The sequence below is a fragment of the Natator depressus genome, chromosome 2 (assembly GCF_965152275.1).
Source record: "Natator depressus isolate rNatDep1 chromosome 2, rNatDep2.hap1, whole genome shotgun sequence".
NCBI lineage: Eukaryota > Metazoa > Chordata > Testudines > Cheloniidae > Natator > Natator depressus.
In genome coordinates, this window is record NC_134235.1 from 160,883,698 (window position 1) to 160,899,529 (window position 15,832).

The window sequence follows — 15,832 nt, forward strand, 5'->3', positions numbered from 1 at the left end:
GTAGAATCCAAGCTTGCCTAACATTAGACTGCTAAATCTACATTTAGCCTCTGAAATACAAGTGGCCTGATACTCAGAGGTATCAAGCACCCATAAATTCCATTGAAGTCAATTCACCCTGCAGGAAAAATTGAATCTTTGTACTCTGACCTGTTTTAATATATTTTATTTCAAATTATTGGGTTCAAATACAGCTGCCCTTATACTGGCATCACAGGGAAGCTTACCTGTGTAAGGAATATGTAGGGACTTTAGTATCTGGCTTTATTTTATAAGTATTTGATTCAGACGCATCTTGTTTTCCCACGTGATGCACTAGAAAACACTGCATTATATTTATTCCTGTTACATACAGCACTTTTCATCAGTAAATCTCAGAGCTTTAAAAGAAGGTCAGTATCATTATGCATGAGGAAACTGAGACATAGAGAGGTTAAACAACTTTGCCTGGGTCTCCTGAGTCCCTGGCCAGTACTTTATTCACCAGGCCCCACTGCTTGCCATATGGCTGCTTCTAGTAAACCGCTCCAGTTGGAATGAGCTGTTTGGAGCTCTTTCAGAACCCACCACATTAAATCAAATGCAATGTGTCATCCTTGTGCAAGTATAGACCACAGATGTAGGAGGTGTTCTATGTAAAGTGTTCGATGTTACTTCAGATAGACAAATCCCAGATTCTAAAATTTCTCATGATTCTTCAGATACATGATTTAGACCTAATCATAAAACTGTTTAGAGCTATTGTAGACTCTTAATTGTGGGGTAATCACTGCTATTTTAGTGAGTTTTCTTGAAAAAAATGAGCTGAGACTCAACTGATTTTAATTTCGGTATTCGGGCCTAAGCATGCATCACAAAAGCCTTTGGGAGCATATTAAGCCATGTGGTGCTTTACAGACCTTCCTGCCCCTATAAGAAAAGGTCTTAAACTAGGAGTGTAAAAGAAAAAAATATTTCCTTTCAGTAACACATTGCCTAAGGTCTATGGACTCTACATTAAATCATCAACCTTGGATTGTGTAACAAATAATAATAAATAAAAATACAACCACTTAAAAGGAAGACTCTATCACTCATTTCAAAAGATTTTAAAGCAGCCAATTTTTGATGCTGAAAGTCAGATGAAAGAGAAATGGACTTTCCTATCCTGTTAGTCTTGGCAGGCTGGAGTCGAATGGTGACTTTAAGCGATGTATCAAATTTTGTACAGTATCAGGGTGTAAATTAAATTCGACTGAATAGAACTTGTGAGCTTGATGACAGAAAGGTAAATCCTAGCTGCCGTCCTTGCGTGAGTAATTCAGTCACTGAGTGAAGGCAATGGCACTGTTCATACAAGTAAATCAGTTTCATTTAGTGCAGCATCACACTATCCCAACCCAGAACTCTGGCTAAAGGCTGTTATAGAGTCCTCATTTATTTATTTGGACTTATAATGGGATTGTCTCTTATGCTAAATGCATTGAATGTTTCAAAAATCACATATGTTAAAAAGTACAGTAAATAAATCTTAGAAACAGACCTCTAAAAACCCAGAAAAGGATCCCTACTCAGACTCTGTTGAAGACTGCTTCTCAGCCACCATCATAACTTTCCCCAGTTCTGAGTACCAAGTCCACTGGATTATGCTGTTGAGAAGCAGTATAACCCAGTGATTGGGGCTAGGATTCAGAGACTTGGGATAAAATCCTAGCCACACTGAAGTACCAGAACTCTCACTGATTTCAATGGGGCCGGGATTTCACCCTTGGACTCTATTCTTGCCTCTACCAGTGACCTGCTGTGTGACTTTGGGTAATTCATTTAATTGCTTTGTGCTTCCATTTCCTCTCCCATCCTTTATCTTTTTTGGGATAAGTTGTCTCTGTCCATGTGTATGTAAAGCACCTAGCACAATGGGGCCTTTTTGTTGGTTGGGGCCTTCAAGATTACCATAATATAAAATCATATTCCTTGTTCAATTCTCTCATTCATCTCCCGCTCCCAGCCACCAGTGAAAAACCCAGGAAAATATGTACATCTTCTAACGTGCCCAAGTCCTTATCAAACATTATTGATGAAAGTGGGCTGAGGTTTGGTGAAGTTCAATTGAAAGACTGGACATGTGTCTAAAAGCACTTTGGGGTTCTTGCAAGACACACCCAAACCTCACTTTTTGCGGGGGGTGAGGGAAGAGAAATGGGGGAGTTGGTTAAAATAGTCTGGAAAATAAAGTAATTTGCAATTAAAACAAATGGTCCCTAATGTGGTCTAGTTGAATGTGTTAATATTCTCAATAGCTAAGATAATTGTGAAAAATGGCTAACACATAGGTCCAGTAACTATTCTACAAACATTTTTAGTAATCCAAACAATATACCAAATCATCATGATTGTGCATCCATAGTCCAGCTGGTAATTTGTACACCATTTATTTTTGCTAGATACACACAGAGTATGCACAGGAGTTCCTTTATTTCCTGTTTTCAGGCCAGAGAGCATATGCATAGCAGCTTCTCTCTCTGGCATGCTCCATTTGGGAACCAACACAGTTCTAACTGTTTTCTGGTAGCACCTAGAAGTCCGAGGCATGCTAAAGGACACGATTGTGGTAGGTGCTATACAAACACAGATCAAAAAACCCACCAGTCTCTGCTTATTGTAAACACCCCTCCCATAAATGGGGCAGTTCTTTCCTGATACAGTAGAACCTCAGAGTTATGAACACCAGAGTTACAAACTGACTAGTCAACCACACACCTTATTTGGAATCGGAAGTACGAAATCAAGCAGCATCAGCACACACACACTCAAAAGGCAAATATAGTACAGTACTGTGTTAAATGTAAACTACTAACAAAATAAAGTGAAAAGCTTTTTTAAAAAAATTGACGATAAGGAAACTGTTTTTATGCTTGTTTCACTTAATTTAAATTAAGATGATTAAAAGCAGCACTTTTCATTTGCATAGTAAAGTTTCAAAGCTGTTTTAAGTCAATGTTCAGTTGTAAACTTTTGAAAGAACAACCATAATGTTTTGTTCAGAGTTACGAACAACCTCCATTCCCGAGGTGTTCATAACTCTGAGGTTCTAGTGTAAGTTTATTTTATTTGTTTGTTTTTTGTTTTGTTAGTGTTTGTGTACAGCCACGGGCAGGAGTGATGGGATAGCATAGCTCTGAGGGATCTGTGAGGGCATGTGAGTTTGGGGGGCTTGGACATCTGTAAGGACATATATAGCTTTAAGGGACAGAAATTCCTCAAGGGGCAATCCCATCCAACGGACTGATTTGAAAGAAACTCTGAGAGGGGGAATGTGTGCCTCATTTTTGTACAAGTAGCATAAAGGATCTGTCTATCTTCACATAAGAGTGTGAATTATTAGGCTATTAGGTGAAAAATAATTCAGGAAGTTTAGAGTTACAGTGTAGTTATTCCCAAAAAAGTGACACAGTAAGAACAGTTCCTTCTTACATGGCACATCTGGGCCCATGGGTATAGAGAGTCATATCTGCTGACTTAAAAGTAGTAAAACTTATTTCAATCATTAAACTCTTCCTAGCAATATAGCGCCAGCTCAGCTAGAGAGAATGAGTGGGATTCTATTCCTTTATCAACAGCTTGTTAACTAAATACATTCCAGTTTCAGGATGGAATTCTGCCTCCACTTACCCCGCTCTCTGCAACCTGCTGGGAAGTGGCGCCATTGCAATAGGGTAACTGAGGGCAGAATTTAGCCTTGACAATCTTTATCACCAGTGATGATGTGTGAAAGGGCAAGCACCCCACTTAACAGATAGAAAAAATCCTTGGAAACTGCAAAAATTCTTGAATTTTACGCGGAGATCAGTTAGACATCAAGGGTGAAATAGTGGCCTAATTTGATGTCATAGAAAAACTTCCATTGATTTTAATGGGGCATGGATTTCACCCCTAGCATATTTCAAGGACCCTGGATCACATAACTTGTACATATCAATAATTAATGGCTTGATTTAAAGCCTATTGAAGTCAGTGAGGATCACTGCAGATTTAGATAAAATCTTAGGAAAAACCTCCTAACTGTAAGAACAGTACAATGGAACAGACTGCCTAGGGAGGTTGTGGAAACTCCTTCACTGGAGGTGTTCAAAAGGAGCCTGGAAAGCCATCTGCTTTAGATGGTTTAGATACAAAAAATCCTACATCTTGGCAGAGGGTCCCTTCTAACACTATGTTTAAGTGGGCTTTGGAATGAATAGAGGAAAACATCTTTACAAATAATTGTTCAAATTCAAAAGCATATTTTAATTCTATCATGTTCATCATCTTTTTACATTTGTTTTCCAAGAGCATTCAAGTGTGTATATTACTAGTGCAAAAAATCATGAAAATGGTTTTTTACCTCACATTTTGAATTAATTTGTTGTGAAACTTGCAGATCTGCTGGTTAGTTATTGTTTTGGTTAGTTAAGTCATGTGCTGTTGTTTCTGTTCCCTGATCTGAGTATTTATGTAACTAACCAAGACAGTGCATATTGTGAATATCACAAAATGAATATACAATTTGAAATCCACATTGTGTTGGTTGGTGAATTTAGTTATGTATATCACCCTCACTGATGTGACATAAGTTGCATCATTTATATAAGGTAATTATATCAATTACAACAAGAACTGCGGTTGTATATTCTCTAGTAATATTCACACATAGCAATTTATGTGATCTGTAGGCCAGGAATTATTTGCGAAACAAATTAGTTAATTTTGAATAATAAATAACATAGAACATGTAACAATCTATTCTTATACAATTCATGAAGAGGAAATAAAGGCTAAACTCATCCAATAAATTATTCATTGTGAATTGTTTGCTCAGCTCTATTAATTAGCAGTAAGTTAATTACAGAATAGAATTACTTCTGAGGCTAGAACCTTGGAATGCAGCTTCTAAACTAAATATTCTGGGATTGAACTGAAGCAGCTCCTCTTACTCTAGCCACCAGAGATGAACCGTTCAGCACTCTACTTAATTTTGCATTATAAGAGTTTGAAACCAATAAAATGCTGAGCAAAGGTTTCTTCCATAAGATTAATTTCCTTTTTTTGTTTTAGCAGTGGACTTAGAGCCCAGGCAATGCTTTATGAGTATTTTATATTAATGATCTTTGCTTGCTTTTAAGGAGTGTTTTTTATTCACGTTAATTCAGCCCATAGTGTGCTTACTGTTGCATGTGTTGGGCACTGTGGATATATAGGACAATTGCTTAAACTAAGTATCACAGCTGTGTATAATTTTAAAACAGTTTTTGGGTTTCAAAACAAGCTCACCTCACAAAATGTCAAGGCCAAAACGGTAGACAAGTGATGAACAGTGATGAAAAAAAAATGTGTGAGAAGATTAAAATGTTCTATAATTCTATAATGTTCTATACGATAAGAAGAAAACAGTCTAAAAATACATTAGAAATGAGAGTAAGACCAAGGACAGGGGAGGCCCATTACTTAATGGGGTGTGGGGAAACCATAACAAAAAATGTGGAAATGGCAGAAGTGCTAATTGACTTTTTTTGCTTGTTTTCACCAAAATGGTTAGTAGCGATTGGACATCTAACATAGTGAATGCCAGGGAAATTGAAGTAGGATCAGAGGCTAAAACAGGGAAAGAACAAGATAACAATTACTTAGACAAGTCAGATGCCTTCAAGTCACCAGAGTCTGATGAAATACATCCTAGAACATTCAAGGATGTGACTGAAGAGATATCTGAACCATTAGCAATTAGCTTCAAAAAGTCATGGAAGACAGAAGAAATTCAGAGGACTTTAAAAGGGTAATATTGTGCCAATCTATTAAAAAAGAGGGAAATAAGAACAACCTGGGGAATCATAGACCACTCAGCTTAACTTCGGTACCCAGAAAGAAAATGGAGCAAATAATTCACCAATCAATTTGCAAACACCTCGAAGATAATAAAATTATAAGTAACAGTCAGAATGGATTTGTCAAGAACAAATCATGTCAAACATACCTTATAGCTTCTTTTGACAGGAAAACAAACCTTAGGGATCGGGGGGAAGTGGTAGATGTGGTATATCTTGACTTCAGTAAGACTTTGGATACTGTCTCGCATGAGCTTCTCATAAACAAATTAGGGAAATACAACCTAGATGGAGCTTTTATATGGTGTGTGGTTGGAAAACCATTCCCAAAAAAGTAGTTTCAGAGGTTCACAGTCAAGCTGGAAGGGCATATCAAGTGGGGTCCCATAGGGATCAGTTCTGGATCTGGTTTTGTTCAATGTATTCAACAATGATTTAAATAATGGCATAGAGAGTACACTTATAAAATTTGTGGATTATACCAAGCTGGGAGCGTTAAAATTGAAAATGATCGGGACAAACTGGAGAAATGGTCTGCAGTAAATGGGATGAAATTCAATAAGGACAAATGCAAAGTACTCCACTTAGGAAGCAAAAATCATTTGCAACATACAAAATGGAAAATGACTGCATAGGAAGGAGACCTGCAGAAAAAGATCTGGGGGTCATAGTGGATCACAAGCGAAATATAAGTCAACCATGTAACACTGTTACAAAAAAATCAAACATCCGTCTGGGACATATTAGCCAGAGTGTTGTAAGCAAGACACAAGAAATATTTTTTCCGCTCTACTCCTTGCTGATTATGCTTTAACTGGAGTATTATGTCCAGTTCTGGGTGTCACATTTCAGGAAATATGTGGACAAATTGGAGAAAGTCCAGAGAAGAGTAACAAAAATGATTAAAGGTCTAGAAAACATGACCTATGGGGAAGATTAATAAAATATTAAAAAAACCACCTGTCTAGATAATATTTAGTCCTGCCATGAGTGCAGGGAACTGGACTAGATGACTTATTGCTGTCCCATCCAGTCCTATGATTCTGTGATAATGAAGCTGAGGAAATAACTTACTATTTTGGTTCAGAGCAGTTCCAAAAATTAAAAATAAAAATGCAGTTCAGGTTGAACCAAATGTTTACATTTTTTGAATTTTTTAGAGAATCAAAAAAGTCTGTTTCAGAGCAGAGATTTGAACCTAGGTGTCTATATTTTGGATAAGTGCCTTAACTACTGGGCTAAGGAGATGGTATGGCGAAGGAAGGTAGTGGCAGCATCACCACTACTTTCTCCTTCTTGTCTGGCCAGTTTGTGAATGGCCAAAACTATTTGTGTTAAATTTGTGAATAGTGTCATGTCAACCCAACCCACATTTTTCATCGAATAAACTATGAATCAAAAAAAAAAATCACTCAGCTCTATTCTGTAACCTCTCTTTCATTATTTCGCTTCTCTACAGAAAGAAAAATGAGGAAATGTATATAATGAGGGGAGGTATATTCATGTGTCAGATAAAGGACCTGCCTCATAAAAAGGGATAACTGAGGTCTGAGCTTGTCCATTGCTGGAAGAATCTTCCAATGAAGTGACAATTTATGGCTTGATTTGTCAGACCTTGGCCTGCTCTTTAGCATCAGTGATTAATGTAGTTTCAGAGTCCTCTGGTGCCATCAGCAGGCCTGTCACTAGTCTGTTTGGAAGTGCTGCTTGGTCCTTTCCTGAGGCACCATGACCATCTACCCCAGTATAGTGAGTTCAGCTTTATTTAATAGCTAGATAGGATGGGCCTCACCAGAACTGAGTCAGCTCTGCTGCTGTCCTCTGCAGCTTCAGCAAAGAACCCTGTCTGCACTGTACCCTGTCGAGGAACTGCCTTTGCCACGTCTCCTGTCATGATGTTTTCTGCCACACCTCTTGCAGGGAAGTCCCCAGTCTGCATTGTTTCTTACTGCAAAGTCCTCTTAACAGTACTTAACAGTATCTTCAGAGAAGAGGAACCAGTAGCATATAGGAGACCCTGAGAGAGATTTCTAACTACTGGGGAGATGCCTCTTACTCTGGAGCAAGAAGTCTTTTCCCCTTGCTTTTCCATTCCTCTACCAAGCCAGTTCTACATATGTGTATAGTAATGGTGGCTCCCAAATTGTCAATGGAAGAATTCTGGGTAGAAAGAAAAGGAGTACTTGTGGCACCTTAGAGACTAACCAATTTATTTGAGCATAAGCTTTCGTGAGCTACAGCTCTACTCCTTTTCTTTTTGCGAATACAGATTAACACGGCTGTTACTCTGAAATCTGGGTAGAAAGTTTATGCAAACAAAACTCTCTCAGTAGCCATAATCCTCCCCTCCCCCATTCACCGACAGATGGGAGCAGAGAGCTTCAAGCCACAGCGCTTACTTAAAAGTGGATGGGCCCTGTGACGGGTGTCGGTCCTCCGAGCCCCTAGGGGCGATGGAGAGCAGTGGTCTTTGTAGCAGGCCTCGGCCCCAGCTCCTGGGCGTTGGGGAATTAGCAGGGAGGTGGGCCGGCCGGAGTCAATAGCGTGCCCCTCAGGCAGGGGAGCGCCGGCAAAAGCCCATAGCGCACCCCTCAGGCAGGGGAGCGCCATGGTAGGGGAACGCAGGCCCACCCAACTCCACTGCGTTCCAGCCCAGGGCCCTGACAGTGGCGGGAGGCGAAGGTCCAGCCGCTGGGTCAGCAGGCAATCCGCACCCGCTGACAAAACACACCCACCCCACAGTGTAGTTGGGCCCCTGGGCTACTTCCTACCTGGTCTCTCTCAGGCGGGTCGCTCCGGTCCCTCTATCTCCTCCGGGTATTCCGCGGCGGGCAGCTCTTGAATCTCCATCTCCTCTGGGTAATCCACCGCGGGCAGCCCCGGTTCCTCCGGATAACCCGCTGCGGGCAGCCCCGGTTCCTCCGGATAACCCGCTGCGGGCAGCCCTGGTTGCCACAGGCCTTCCCCCCGGTAAGGCCTCTCCTTGCCCAGGGGTTCGCCTGGGTCAGCAGCAGGCTTGCGAGGGAGCAGCCGGCAGCCTGTGTCTGTCTCCCTCCCTGGTGCTCTCTTCACTGGGCAGAGGGCCCCGCCCTTTGTACTTCCTGTCCCATCCTTCCCCTTCCGGGGATTGGCGGAAACTCGGCCTGGCCCCGCCCACTCAGGCCCAGAGGGTGGCTCCTTACCCTCTGGTTCGGAGGGGAGCCACATTGGCTCCCTACAGGCCCTTATTAAATACTTGTATTCATTTGCAGCACAGCCCTGCGTGTGAATATAAAGGCAGTCATGGTGATAAGAGATGCTATATTTTTCCAGATAACGTTAAATATTTTAAGTCTATGTTAGTGCTCATAGCAGCTGTTCAGTTTTAGCCCTGGAAAGTAATTGTCTAACAACTACAGAACACATTAATCCCAGACACTGGCAGCACAACACTGTCCATTGAAGTTACTGGTAATCTTTCCATTGTCTTTAGTGGGCTTTGGGTCAGGCTAACTGTGCCTTAAATTTATCTTGAGGTAACCTAGTATAGGTTTAAAAGGATAAATTCAATCAATCTATTGTATTTTTCTCCTATTATTGTTAACAAGGGTGCCAGTGATGGTGATGCTTTTTGCGCTGATTACACCAGCCTAGTAGGAAATGGAATGAAACCACCAATTGTGTCACATAGGCCAATAAGTAGACATCGTATGGTAACAATTTTTGCTCACTATTGACCCAACTGGATTAGAACCATTCACCTAGAAGCGGAAGGCTCTGTATTCTATTATCAATCTTCTCAACTGTACAGTCCCCACAAGCAGTTTTTCCATTGTCTATAAAGTTTTAGACATTAGAAATAGTTTTCCAATCACCTAGAAAAAGCCCCAAAGCAAAAATATCACCTCTCAGCTTGTTTTTATACTGCCTTGTTATTTTAATGTTTTCCCTTTATTTTTCATTTCGCATCTGTTCTCTGATGTAGTAGCATTTTTATTATATGAAATAAGGAAAAAGAGGACGCATGGTGTATTTCAGTGTCGCAGACTTTCAAACCGCAGCACTAGTGACCTATGGATCAGAAACATGGTTATGAGTTTTATGATGTATTAACAGGCAGAACATTACAAAAGAGAGGTCTGATTCTGCCACACTTACTCACACCAAATAATGCCTTACTTTACATGTAGTCTTAAGATCCACATCCATCAGCTCTCAGTGAGACTACCCAAGAGGGCTCAATTCTGCAAAGTGCTGAGCATTATGGTCCCAATCCAGCAAAGCACGAACCCATGTGAAGTCAATGAGACTACTTGTGTATAAAATTAAATGTGTTTAAGTGCTTTGCTGGATCAGCACCAGAATGCTAAGCACCTTGCAGCATCAAGCCCAGAGCTAAGGTATCACTTAACATGAGTAAGAGTGGCAGAATCAGGCCACATAATGCGTTGGGCACTGAAGTGTATTAACTAAAAAGTTAAACATTTCTCATTGGAAAATAGCTCCATCCTACCTCTGTTGTAGCCTCTTTTTGCATTATTCCATGTGAGCCCAAAGGGGATCCCCTTTCTGATGAGCAATGATGACTGAAAAGTCAGTTACTGGGCAGATAAAGTCCATTCAGGTGACACTGATTGAACTTGCGTTGGAAAAGGCAACATGGAGACTGACAGATTTCCTGTGACCACCAATTGTTCATAGACAGCAGCAGCTGTACACTTTATCATTCATTACTTATCTTCCTAGATCTTATCAACTAGATTGGGTTGTAGGATCCCTCAGGAGTGATGAGAGAATCAAACAGTATTGGCAGCTATAGCCATGCCCTCGTTAAATCTGTCACTCAGTACTCATCATTCAGCACAATACAGATGAGCTGCTTGTACAGTAGTGTTCTTGTGCTCTCTCTCTCTCTCTCTCTCTCTCTATGTTATATATATATCTCCTTTGAGTGCTGCATATCCAAAATCTCAGAGTCTGCAGTTGATCTCCTGCCATAGGGTGTTTTTTGTTCCTTTGTTCCCCAGCAATTTTTATTATTAGTTAGGATATGGAGAAGTGATATAAGAGGTGTGTGTGTGTGTGTGTGAAATTTAAAAAGAAAAATTTAGAGCCCATATGATGGCTACCATGTTCATATCTACTAATCGCACAGCTCCTTTGTGCTCATTACTGCTGTGTAAATGATTCATAGAGAATATTTTCTTGGATTAATTTCACCTCTTTTTCTGATTGAAAATTGTCCCCAAACAGCCACAATTTTCCTCAATGAATTATTCAAAAGAATTCATCAAATAATGTCTGTAAATAACAATTGCTCTCTAGCTTGTTCAGGAGTACCACTTACAAGTAGATTGTGACAGGAGAAAAAAAGAAATTTAGAAAATGTTCATGAAATATCCTTTCCTTTTCTGTTTGAAATTTCATTTTCATCTAAAAAGAAAAGGAGTACTTGTGGCACCTTAGAGACTAACCAATTTATTTGAGCATGAGCTTTCGTGAGCTGTAGCTCACGAAAGCTCATGCTCAAATAAATTGGTTAGTCTCTAAGGTGCCACAAGTACTCCTTTTCTTTTTGTGAATACAGACTAACACGGCTGTTACTCTGAAAATTTTCATCTAAATTTTCCAGCCTGTTCTAGCTGACAGTATTCAGCATTTGAAATCAAGCTGCTTGGACTGACACCTAGCACAATGAGATTCTGTTCTATGACTAGGGCTCCTGTGGGCTACAAACAAATAAATAATGATATCTAGCTTTTGTATAGCACTTTTCATCAGTAGATCTCAAAGTTCTTTACAAAGGAGGTTGTGTTCTCCCCAGATTACAGATGGAGAAACTGAGGTACAGACGGGGGAATTATTATTAATGTACTGATAATTGCTATGTTCAATAAAAATTGTCTCATATAAGCTATGCAGGATCTTTATTGCATCCTCAGCAAGCACAATATATTCTGGTATGGGAATGTAATAAGCTCATGTTATGGGCTTGATTATTAAAAATGGACTCCCATGCTTGTGGGTGCAGTTCTTAATCCATAGTTAATTTTGCCCACAATTGTCTGGCTGCAACAATTGCCAGGAAAAAAAAAGAATGAATTATAGGTTCCAAACTGTGGGAATAACTGTCATGGATGTAAAACTGAGTCTGCAATAATAGAGGCCAAAATTGAATAATCAAATAATTGATATCTTACCCTAATAGCACTTAAGATAACAAGTCAAATGTTCTCCCAGAATAATAAGGATGATCCTTTTCTTGGACAAGCTTGGAATTATGACTGGTAGAAAAATTTCCAACAAAACATTTTCCCTTTAAAAAACATGGGGTTTTGTCAGAATCAAATCTTTCTGCGGAAGGGATTGATTTTAGCAGTCTTTTTCCATCAGAAAAATTGAAACAAAATGTTTTGGTTAGGTTTGTCATTAGTCTCTGTGACCACCAGAGACCCTTGGTTGCCTCATAAAAATTGTAGTTCCAAATTCTTTATGCTCCCATGCTCCCCTGTGTTGGCTCAGCCACCATGATGCAGTAGTCTGGGAGCAGGAGCAGAGTTCAGAGGGGAAAATGGGGACATGAGTAACCCAGAACTACAACTCACATGAGGCTCTGCAGCAGCTCAGGCTGATGTAGATTAATCTCAACCTGAAACACATTTCATTTCAAACCAAAATGGTTCATTTCATGACAAACCAAAATGAAACGTTCCTTTTCACCTTTTTAATTTTTTTTTAAATGTTTTGAACTTTTTGATCCATGAAATGTTTAGCTATTTTGACTTTTTTTTTTTGGTCACAATTGGGAATGAAAAGAAATATTGAAATATCAGAATCTCCCACAGGATGGACATTCAAATTTTGGATTAGCTTTGGAAGAACGCTTGAACATGAAATCTCCCTGTTGAACATATCACATGCCAGAATAACATATATAAAGGAAAGAGGGGGAAAGTCAGTTTTCCTCCACTCTGTGCCTGCTATTGTGAAGTTACTACCCATTTTGTACCCATTCTCATTGGCTTCACTGTAGTGTACTGAACTACTGATGCTCACCGTCCATCTGCCCCCACTATATAGTTCATAACCCTTCCCTTTGCTGCTGGGTATGCTCTCCCAAGCAAAGGTTTCCTACATTTCTTTATTTAAGGTTCTTTTAGGAAGGATAATTGACATCCATAACATAAATACAAATATTGTGTCTGCCTGCTTGTCATGAGTATGCTACCTTTACTCCCCTAACCATTACAATATACATTTTAGCCTCATTATTTCAATTATAAATCTGATTTAAGAATATTTTTCTAAATTCACATCACTATTTTCATGTATTGTACAGTTTTCAGTTCTATATACATGCATTTCAATCACCTTCTGACTCAAGATCTGCTCCCAAAGGGTTAGATGGTGGCTTGTAAACCACAGCATTGTATAAGGGAGGTACAAAGGTGCACCACCCAGTGAGGAGCACTAGGAACACTGTGCCTCTGGCAGGCACAATCTTGTTGCATACAATATGCTTGAGGCATTGGGGTGCAGTAGCTTACTCCCTATAGTACTCCAGCCCTGGTCCAATGTCTGGTGCAAAAGAGGCAGGACAAAGCAATAGCTCCACTACATCCTTACACCTTTGTGCCCCCCTTTTGGCAACCTGCTCTTTAATGGAGAAGAGGAGTGAGAAATCCTTGCGAAATCCTGTCCAGGACTGCAATTGTGATATGCCCTCATGTAGCCATATATGGACAAGTTTTGTGTGTACCTCATTATCCTCATACAAGGACTTCTCTCAACCTGGCCTCATGTATCGCAGAGTTGCATCCACTTACTTTAGTTGATAAAATATGTGTTTATGACTTGTCTTAATACTGCAGATCTAGCGCCGTTGTGGGAGACTGAGTTGGATTCTGTTCTGGTTCATGGTTCGTCACCCGAATTGTCAGTTATATCTGAGAGCAGAATCATTCTTAATAACATGTGAGCTGGAAAGGACCCAGCTTGATTAGCAGATTTCAGGCACAGTTTGCATGTAGTTTGCTAATAAAGGAATAAAGGAAGTATCCAGGTACTATTCTGAAAACTTCTTCGTTCTTTCTTCTTGTCTTCTGACTTATTCAAATAGTATTTTATTGAGAAAAATGATAATCATGCAGAGCAATTTTCAATCCTTCTGTAATAGACTCCAAGGCCTGTTTTCTTCCAGGTCATTTATAAACATATTAAATAGCACAGGGACAAGGATAGATCCCTGTGGGACCCAAATAGAGATACACCCACTAGATGATGATTCCCCTTTTACAATTACTTTTTGAGACCTGTCAGTTTGCCAATTTTTAATCCATTTAGTGTGTGATCTATTTTTTTAATCAAGATGTGAGGCAGTATCAAGTCAAATGCCTTACAGAGGTAAAAATTAATAGTGTTTATGTAATTACCAACCAAATTTATCATCTCATTAAAAAAAAAGTTATCAAGTTAGTTTAACAGGATCTATTTTCCATAAACCCATGTTGACTGGCATTAATTACATTACCATCCTTTAAGTCTTTATTAGTTGAGTCTTGAATTAACCATTCCATTATCTTGGGCAGGATCACTCAGACTGACAGGCCAATAATTACCCAGATCATCCCATTTACCCTTTTATGAATATTGGCACATAATTAACTTAAATCTAGTTTTCTAGAACTTCCCAGTGTTCCAAAACTTATTGAAAATCAGTACTGATGGTCAAGTGAGCTCCTCACCAAGCACTTTTAAAATTCTTGGATACAAGTTATCTAGACCTGCTGATGTAAAATGTCTAACTTTGGAGCTGCTGTTTTAACATCACCATGGAAAAATGTGTTATCGTACGGTACGATTATATCATCTGTTTTTTTCCCCAAATGCAGAACAGAAATATTTATTGAGCAGTTCTGCCTTTTCTGAATTGTTATTGTTAATTCTTCCACATCATTTTAGTAGTGGACCAATATCTTTGTTAGCATATTGTTGTTGTTGTTCCTACTATACTTAAAACTCTTTCTTATTGTCTTTAACTCTGCTGGCAATAAATTTCTCCTTGTGTCCCTTTGCTTCCCTTATCAATTTTCTACAATTCCTAGCTTCTGCTTTATATTCCTTACTATCAACTTCCCCTTTTTACCATTTGTTATACATTATTTTTTATTTTTTTATAGCTGCCTTTACTTCCCTTCTGAATTAGGTCAGTATTTTTTAATGCAATACAGTCTTCTTTCTCAATTCTGGGTTTGTGACATTTTGGGCATTCTACTAAAGTGTTTTTAAACAATTCCCAATTATCGTTCACATTTTTCTGATTAAATTCTTCCTCCCAGTTGACCTGGCTCATACCTGTTTTTAGCTTTGTGAAATTAGCCCTATTAAAGCCCTATATATAATTTCTGGTCTGGACTTTATTCTGCTTGCACATTATAAATGGGACCAAGTCATGATTACTTGTACCTAAGCAACCATTAAATTTTAGTTGTGGGATCAATTCCTCTTTATCTGTCAAGACAAAGTCTTGTATAGAATTCCCTATATTGCATGTGATGCTTTTTGAGTTAGGAAATTGTCATCTATAATATTAAGGAAGTCTGAGGATGTTTTCATACTGGCAGCATGAGGTCTCTAGCACATGTCACTCAAATTGATGTCTCCCATGATCACACATTATAGATATGTGTGAAAGGATGTGGTCATCCTGTTCCCTAATGTGATTTTGTTGTCTGTAGCAGATATATAGTAATATCCCATCTTGTGCTTTATCTTTTAGGACATTGATATATAGGCATTCAAGATAATTTTCTTCTGAGTTGTCAGTGACTCAGAAACAGATAATACCATTCCTTATATGGAGCGCCACTCCCCGCCCCCCCCGCCGCCATTTCCCTTACTTGATCCTTCCTAAAGAGGCTATTACAGCCATTGATTTTAACACGCCAAAGATATGAATCATCTCACTGGGTTTCAGTAATACCAACTAGATTGAATTTATACTAATAAAAAAG